This window comes from Triticum aestivum, chromosome 6B (assembly GCF_018294505.1).
Source record: "Triticum aestivum cultivar Chinese Spring chromosome 6B, IWGSC CS RefSeq v2.1, whole genome shotgun sequence".
Classification (NCBI taxonomy): domain Eukaryota; kingdom Viridiplantae; phylum Streptophyta; class Magnoliopsida; order Poales; family Poaceae; genus Triticum; species Triticum aestivum.
Genome location: NC_057810.1, coordinates 706118425 through 706128163, shown reverse-complemented (window position 1 = coordinate 706128163; position 9739 = coordinate 706118425).

Below are 9739 nucleotides of genomic sequence, written 5' to 3'. Positions count from 1 at the left end.
GAAACAAACGTTATGAAGATTAATTAATTTAGATTTGATCTTTAGAGATTGATTGTGATTAATTCTTTTACATAAAGACATTACTAAATAATTTGCGTCAGTATGGAAAGTTCTGATCCGTTCAGTTTTTTTCGTTGTGTGAGAGGGTGAAGTGAAAATAAACCGATGAAGTGGGGGAGGCGACGAAAAAAATCTATGACAGTTAACCTACGAAAAAAAACCGGACGAAAGTGCTGGGACGAAAATTGACCGGCGAAGACTACCAACTGCTCCATTAGGAGTAGAGATTGGTTGGTTCGATTTTTTTGCGTGGATGGAACTACCTGGGAGGTGGGAGGGAGTACGAAAATAAACCGTCTCGGCTGAGCGGGAGGTGGGAGGAAGTACCAAAGAAGTACCAAAAAAGATCGGGTGAGGTGGGACAAAAATAAAATCCGAAACGCGACCTACCAACTGAGACATTAGGAGTAGAGATATTAACAAAAGTGCAGATCCCGTCCCACTCTTCACTTTTTGACAAAAAACTTCCGAATAGCAATCTTGGTGAGTGATCTCGACCGGGTTCGATCGGCATGGCGTGTCGTTCCTCCAGGAGTGGGTGCTGAGAGGAAGGATGGCAAACCTCCATTGTCAATCGGCCGGAGCTGCATTGTCATTTGGATTAGAGCATGGACGAAATGGAGATGGTAGAGGTTGAGGAATTTGTAGGACGTGAGGGTTTAGGGTGGGCATCACGAGAACTCACCCATATCTTGGAAGACGGCAGACCCGAGGTGTAGTCGTGTTCGTGCTTCAGGGGCTGCCACGTGCTGTCCTTGCCGCCATCGCCTGTCGATGCCACTTCAGCGCCACGAGCATGGGACTGAGGGACGAAGGGAAGAGAAGGGAAGGAAGCGAGCTAATGACGTACCTATGTTTGGTATGTAATACCCTCCATTAAGAGTAGATATTTTCTTAAAATTGGCTATTTTGTTTCCTAATTAATGTGATTGAGCAATTTAAGGTAAGGTTCATTAATTTAGATTTGATATTTAGAGATTGATCGTGATTGATTCTTTCACATAAAGACATTACTAAAAATAACTTGCACCAGCATGGAAAGTTATGATCCGTTAAGATTTTTTTCGTTGTGTGAGAGGGTGACGCGAAACTAAACCGGTGGGATGGGGGAGGGACGAAAAAAAACAGCGAAATAAAATGGGTGGGAGGTGGGAGGAAGTACCAAAAAAGACCGGGTGAGGTGGGACGAAAATAAAACCCGGAACGTGACCTACCAACTGAGACATTAGGAGTAGAGATTGGACTACGCCCGTGACTGAAAAGGATACGAGTCAAGATTCCATAAACTTTATATTCTCATACAGGAGTATATAAATATACGGCTAGACACGCGATGGTCTATGCTGCCGGGTTTCATGCGAATGTTTTGGATCAAAGGAGGGGCAGCGTGACGCCGTCTGGATCTGCAGGACAGGAGCATCCGATTACGAGTTGAGGCACAGGGCGCAATATAGATGTGTTTTTTTCCCTCAGGACACATGCTCCAGTACTGCCCAAGGGCATAAGCACTTTCGAGGTAGTTTAGGTGAGACCGAAAGATTAAATTATGTCGTATACTTTGAAGATAATGATTGTGCGTGGGCTATGCGCCCTCTCTCAGTTCCTCTAGCGATTTGCTGCTTCTGTGTTTGTTGGCGGCACCACGACCAATTAATCTGACTTGATGCTCTGTACTTTGGGGGACTTATTATGTCTTCCCGAAGAAGCTAGCTTTGACGGTTTTAGGTGTGATTTATCTAAAAAGGGGAAACTGTACTAGGCAAACGGACGGCGCGAAAGATAAACAGGATGACGCGGGACAGTTGGAGCTGGCATGCTGGATCCATGGCGAGATGGTGCTTTGCAGATGAACTGACTAAGGGCACGTACAATGGAGGCAGCACCATGTAGCTCCCCCATCTGCCATGTAGGTTGAAACCATCGTATAAATTTTCTCTCCCCAAAGCAGCCATAGCTTGGCCGGACCACATCTCCATCATTCTTCTTAGTATCTCTCTTACTTTTTCCTTTATACATGCATCACATATCTCACAACCAGCTCTTCTCTTTTGCTTTATTTTACTTTTTTGGATGAAGCACCGGCCTCCTCTGCAAGATCCCGTTCTTCTCTTCAAGTCAGATTAATTGGTCGACGTCGCCTACATCCGTCGCCGTCGCTAGGTGTCCTCAATCCAGCGCCGCCTGTTGCTACCTGCCGCCGGTCATGTCTAGAGAGGAAGAGGGGCAGAGTTGCGGGAGTGCGCGGAGAACGACCGGTTCCATGCGGTCCGCTCGATTTGGAGGTACGAACGCGTTTCGCATCTAGGAGGTATATTCGGTCCGTGGGAACCAGTCGGTTACCATTCCATCTTTGTACCAAACGCTAGAACGGGGTCTAGGAACGAGTCCGACCCGTGACATTTCGGTTGGTGACTGCAACCAAACACACCCTAACTTTCCCCCCTCTCTCTTCCACATCATCAGCTTTCTTTATGGAGCATCCGTCCAACTTGGAGCGTTGGCCATGCCCTAAGAGATCTAGGCACTGGCCCAACAAGAAGGTGCAGCGCTATTCTACTGCATTCACTCTGACGTTGCAGCCTCCCTCTCTCAAAGTAATAGCTTATTGAATGCATGCATCATCTACTTTCCATCCATTGACTAAGAACTATCTATTTAAAGTAATACCTTTCCACGTCATGGAGATGTTGCAGACCTCTGTGAGCGAGCGATGGTGGCGAGAAACGGCGTCCACAAAATTGCATTGTCAGGGGCGGCACCTGGCAGAGGCGAGGCCTATGGGGGCGGCATCTCCGTCATGGTGACGGCCGACGGCAATGGTAAGGTGTACATTATGTACAAAGCTACACAACCTCACCTTCTATCTCCACACAAGTATGAGGTTTATTATCCCTGCCACTCCCGGGCACAAGACACCATATTCATCCACAACCCTCCTCGACCAACATGTTGTTCTTCCTGTCCAAGAGCAGTAGAGCCCGAGTTATGTCACCACCATGATGATGAGCGGCGACCTATCTATGAAAATCAAACGACCGGAAGCAGAATGATTCTTTTTATACCATAAGTAACCTCTTATCTCCTGGATTTTTATCGACTTTCTCGACTCCAACCACCCTCAGAATGCTCTATTTTTTTCTATAGTTCCTCCTCAATACCCGCACTACTAGGAAAAAGGCCATAGATGGGATGGACACTAATGGCACACCTGTTAGGTGGTGCGCCATTAGTGTGGAAGACATTAATGACGCACCAGGTACAAGGTGCGCCATTATTAACAATTTTTTAAATTTTTCCAAACATTCTAATGGCGTATCGTGGCACAGTGCGCCATTACTGGTGTAAACTAGTAATGGCGCACTGTTCCACGATGCGCCATTAGAATGTTTGGAAAAATTAAAAAAAAATTGTAGCAATTTTTTTTAATTTTTCCAAACATTCTAATGGCGCATCGTGGCACAGTGCGCCATTACTGGTGTAAACTAGTAATGGCGCACTATTCCACGGTGCGCCATTAGAATATATACTTTTTTTTATTTTTTTGCAAAACTTCTAATGGCGCACCAGAAGCAGGTGCGCCATTAGTAACCAGGGTCGACCCCCGGTCCGCTCCACTGGCCGCCGCCGCCGACCCCCGGCCCACACCCTCCCCCACTTCAGCGCCGCTGTCGACCCCCGGCCCGCACCCTCCCCCACTCCAGCGCCGCCGCCGACCCCCCGCACCCTCCCCCACTCCACCGCTGCCGACGTCCCACCGCACCCTCCCCCGCTCCACCGGCTGCCGCCGCCGACCCCCGGCCCGCACCCTCCCCCACTCCACCGCCGCCGCCGACCCCCCGCACCCTCCCCCACTCCACCGCCGCCGACGTCCCACCGCACCCTCCCCCGCTCCACCGGCCGCCGCCGCCGACCCCCGGCCCGCACCATCCCCCACTCCACCGCCGCCGACGACCACCCGCACCCTCTCCCCCGCACCCTCCCCAGCCCGCTCCACCGTCACAAAAGAATGCAACTAAAATTGCTAAAAAAACAAATTTGATTATATTTTCAAATAACAAATTTGATGAGATTTTGAAATAATAAATTTGATGATATTTTTTCATATCATAATTTTTTTTTCATATTTTTTCATATAATAAATTTGGTGTAAACTAGTAATGACGCACTGTTCCACGGTGCGCCATTAGAATATATACTTTTTTTTATTTTTTTGCAAAACTTCTAATGGCGCACCAGAAGCAGGTGCGCCATTAGTAACCAGGGTCGACCCCCGGTCCGCTCCACTGGCCGCCGCCGCCGACCCCCGGCCCACACCCTCCCCCACTTCAGCGCCGCTGTCGACCCCCGGCCCGCACCCTCCCCCACTCCAGCGCCGCCGCCGACCCCCCGCACCCTCCCCCACTCCACCGCTGTCGACGTCCCACCGCACCCTCCCCCGCTCCACCGGCTGCCGCCGCCGACCCCCGGCCCGCACCCTCCCCCACTCCACCGCCGCCGCCGACCCCCCGCACCCTCCCCCACTCCACCGCCGCCGACGTCCCACCGCACCCTCCCCCGCTCCACCGGCCGCCGCCGCCGACCCCCGGCCCGCACCATCCCCCACTCCACCGCCGCCGACGACCACCCGCACCCTCTCCCCCGCACCCTCCCTAGCCCGCTCCACCGTCACAAATGAATGCAACTAAAATTGCTAAAAAAACAAATTTGATTATATTTTCAAATAACAAATTTGATGAGATTTTGAAATAATAAATTTGATGATATTTTTTCATATCATAAAAATTTTCAAATAACAAATTTGATGATATTTAAAAAAAATATTACTATTTTTATAAAAAATATTACTGTTATAATTTAAACACAAATAAATATCAAACAACATTTTAAATGCATAAATACAATACAAAAAATGGGAAGCCTGGGAATCAAACCCAGGACCTCTTGGTGTGTGTGCTCTGTGCTGACCAGTTGGGCTAGTGGGCGGGTTGTGATGGAGTGGGGGTTATGTGGAATATAACCTGACCTGTTGGGCTAGATTAAAACAAAATTCTAATGGCGCACCGAGGGGAGGTGCGCCATTAGAATAGTCGTACTTATGAGCACTAGTGGGAGGTGCGCCATTAGAACCCTCCCCCCTCCATCTACTGCCCTCGCACTGTGGCCTCCCTCCCTCCCTCGCCAGATTCCCCTCGATCGACCCCAACCGTACGCCGCCGCCGCAGCCGCCCACGCGCCCCCGCCGTCTGCTGCCTCCGTCCGCCGCAGCCGCCCACGCGCCCCCGCCGCCTCCCTCTCCCCTTCCTCCCCCTCGAGCGCTGCCTCCCCCCGAACCCCACCTCCCCCGCGAGCGCCGCCCCCTCCGTCCGCCGCGCCCGCACGTCCGTCGAGATGCCGCCTCCTTCTCGACGCGCCGCCTCCTCCTCGACGCGCCTCCTCCTCGACGTGCCGCCTCCTCCTCGACGCGCCACCGCCCGCCGCCTCCTCGACGCCGGCGCCCTCCTACGCCCTCCTACGTGAGCCTCTCTTCAACTGTTTTTGCTGTTGTTCAGTTTTGAACAACAAGTGTTCTAGGGTTCATAAGTGTTCTAGGGTTCATAAGTGTTTAAATACTTGTGATGAATTTGACACACTCAACTGTCCAAGGTGACTGATGAATTTGACACACTCAACAGTCCAAATAGCCAAAGGATAATTCCATTTCATTGCACTAACCACACTGATCTTATAGCATCTGATGATTGCAGGAGCAGGTTGCTCCTCAAACCAAACACCCATCCAGATTCTGTTTTTCTGTTGCTTTGTGTCTGTTATTAGGAGATTTTTCACAAATGCACACCCTAGAGATTCGAATCTCACTAACAGGACCCGCCCACATGTCAGCAAGACACGGTTAATGCGTCATCCTTGTTATTTTTCATGGACTCGTGGCTGTAGTTGCTAATATTCTGAGTGTTATTCTTAAGCAATGTCATTCTTGTGCAGAAAACCATAATGAGAGAGTGGTTTGCGTCAGAAACTTGGCGCCAGAGGACATAATGCTGCAAGCTAGTAACTAGTAGATCAGTAGATCAGTAGTTAGTTAAGTAGGATCAGTAGGATATTGCTTTTGCTTATACGCGGTCAATTTCTCAACTTGATAACTAGAAGATCAGTAGTTTATATGTTGTCACATTGACTAGGTTTCATACAAAAAAAATTCAGGTTACATAAATTTGTAATTTTATATGGCAATATTATATAGTGGTGAAAGGCTCAGCTCTGTCTGACTAATGCTATGCAATGTTATAAAATGGCATCCATTTTGGGCTGAAAAAATGTTATTTCATGAGTTGACAAACTATCTGCTAATACTTCTTCATTGTGAGTAGTTCCACTTTCAGTTTATAAGAAGTATACTATGCTTATAACTAAGCCAAATTACATTATTCTTATTACTGTGCATGCTGTGATGTTCTAGACAGTTTCTTAGAATCATCATATACAGATTAGAACCTTTCTAACATCTGCATATTTTGGGTTTCCAAGGAGGTAAAGGAAGTGAAGTTCAGACAGTGCAGCAGCAGTAACACCTCCAAGGTGAGAAATATGTTCAGTTAGGTACAGTTAGCATCATGTAAGAAATTGGCCATAATGTGCCCTGATAATGATGTATTTTGTCATAAAAATATAGTGGACTGCCATGATAATGACATGGTCCTGTGTTTGCAAGCTGTCATAATTTTCAGTTTACTTGACTTTTGAGCCTGCTAGTAGTTTACTTCCATGAGTTGTTTTATTGACATGGCACATTTGCAATGGAGTTTTATATATCTTTAGCCATTGTTCATCAACAGCAAGTCAGTTTTGTTTATAGTTGAAAGTAAGTGTGTGGTTTGAAATTTTGACTGTTGGGGCGTAGTATTGTAACTAGAAGACCATGTATTTTCAGAATAGAGCTAAAGATTTGGGGGGTAGTATTTCTGATTTTAGAGCACCTTTGCTGGATGTATTTTACAGCAGCTGTTGGAATCAAAACAATGCTTGTGGGTTGTCCTGTTAAGTTGAGTGAGTCATTAGAGGGCAGATAGAGTCACCTACACCAATTAATGTTTATGAAGAAGAAGAATAAACCTGCTGCTGCTGTTATGCCTGTATTCACTGCTGCTGCTGCTGTACTTGTGATGACGTTGTACTTGTGATGATGCTACTTGTGATCTTCTGAAATGACCCATTGGCGACTTCATTACGCGGGGATAATGATTTTGCAGCTACCACGAGAGGCCCTTGAGTTTGCCGGAATGTCGATTAACTTCCGTTCCGGCAAATTCGGGTACTCCATATGTCCTATTTTTAGCAAAGGTCATGCTGAAATTTTCCGTGAATTTTAGCATGACTTTGCTAAAAATAGGACATATGGGGTACTTGCGACTAATGCATGGGTCGGGGTATCTAGTACTTAGTTAAGTAGGATCAACAACCCCGCCATTCTTGCTGCATTAAACCATAGGTGGCAATAGAGCCAAGTGATTAAGCCCAACTTAGAATTCTCATTAGCATCGATAAACCCTAGATGATAAACCCAACATAGGTGGCAATAGAGCCAAGTGATTAGTGCCAAGTGATTAGGCCCAACCTTGGGTGCCTCGGCATCGATAAACCCTAAATGATGAAAACTTAACTTAGCATTTAGGGTGCCTCGGTGTCGACAAATCCTAAATGATGAAACCTTGGCTTCTATAGGGTGCCTCGGTGTCGATGAGAACCTAAATGATGTACGCTTAGGCTTTTAGGGTGCCTCGGCGTCGACAAACCCTAAATGATAAAAGCTTAGCTTTTAGGATGCCTCGGTGTCGACAAACCCTAAATGATGAGACCATGATCTTGTTTCTTGACAATAACCAACTTTTTGACCAAACTTTTTTCCTATTTAGAGAGAAACATGGCCAACAACGATGAGGCCGGCGGTTCAGGCGGCAAGCAATTCTGGGAGCTGTCTCGGGAGATGGAGGAACAACCTCACCGCTATGAGGATGCCGCGGAAGACACCGATCCTGACTACACAACCCCTAGTGGTGTCGGGGATGACACCACTGATGGTGCCGCCGAGGATGCCACCACTGATGATGGCGGCGCACGCACAGATGGCAGCCAACCGAAGAAGCAAAGGAAGGACCGGGGCCCGAATGTGCTCCGCACCCTCAAGGAGGAATTTACTCAAGTGGACTCCGACGGGCATCCAACGGAGCCCAAACATATAGTCAAGGGATACTCGGTTCAGCTCGTGTGCATTCTCCGGAGCACCGTCTCAATCAACACCGAGAACTTTAGGCATAAGGACCGAGGGAATTTGCGCAACCTCCTCTTCACAAAGCTGCACGAACGATACAAGTTCCCCGCCGAATTTGAAAACACACGCCTCTCAGGGAATAAAGTGAACAGTGCCGCCCTCAAGAGGATGAGCACGGCCCTGTCTACTTGGAGAAGCGCGGTGAAGAGAATGATTGATAAACGTGATAGTTATGAGAAGATCAAGGCGAAAAATCCTTCGATCAGCGAAGATGACTACAAGGAGTTCAAGATCAAGTGCGAGAGCAGTGCAACCTCCGAATCAAGTCAGTGAGGGAAAGAAATGCGGGAGTTGAACTTAGGGGAACGCAAACTCGGTCCCGGCGGTTACAGAGTGGCGGAGCCTATATGGGACAAGGAGAACGCGGAGCGTGCCGAGCAAGGCCTACCGCCCCGCTTCGAGAAATACAGCGGTGACAAGCAGACTAGGAACTTTGTCAGGGCCCGGTACAAGGAGGACCCGATAACAAAGGAGCTTACCACGGATCCGAAGACCAGGGCGCTTGAGCTTGTTCTGGCGAAGGAGACTGAAAGCAGTAGCGTGGGGTCGTCTCAGAGCACCCCTGCTTGGGACAACACTCTAAATAAGGCGTTGAACGTAATGAAAAACAAGGATAAGCTCAGTAAGCCAACGTCAGCAGGTCGTGTGGCCGGCAAAGGCTTGTCCACAAAATGGTCGTCATACTATACCGCTGGTGGGCGGAAGGAGAAAAAGACCAGCTCGGAAAGCCAGTTGCGCAAGGTTGAAGAACTCAAGGCACAAGTGGCACGGATTCCAGAGATTATCCAAGAGCAAGTGCAAGTACAACTAGGGACGACGCTCACCGGCATTATGCCTACCTTGATTCATGGGCTGACGACGTGGATTGCGGGTGGCCAACAGGGGCCACCCCCGATTCCCAGCTTCACGGCCAGCAACTCGCACAACGCGCAGGCGGCGCCATTGGTGTCTCCGGCGGCTCCATTGGTGTCATCGGCGGCGGCGGTATTGGTGTCTCCGGCGCCGGCACGGGCATTGGAGCTTAATGCACCCAGGTGTACGCCGGCCGGCACCTCGCCAGCAAGCGGCCCCTCCGTCAGTTGCACGCCCGCCGTTGGCGGTGCCTCGACATTAGCCGAGCTCGACGCCATCATCACGGTAAATAATTAAGCCTCTCGGCCAAGGACTTCATCTCCTTTTGCCTTTGACTGGGCATCCCTGACGCCCTACATGTTTTCGCAGGGCGCCGCCGACGTTCCGTGCACTCTCCTGCACTTTGTGAACGACGAGTTGGTCGATGTCACCAAGGGCAATATCGTTCAACCGGGCAACCCCGTGTTCCACGGTAAACCGATGCCACCCACCATGTATAGG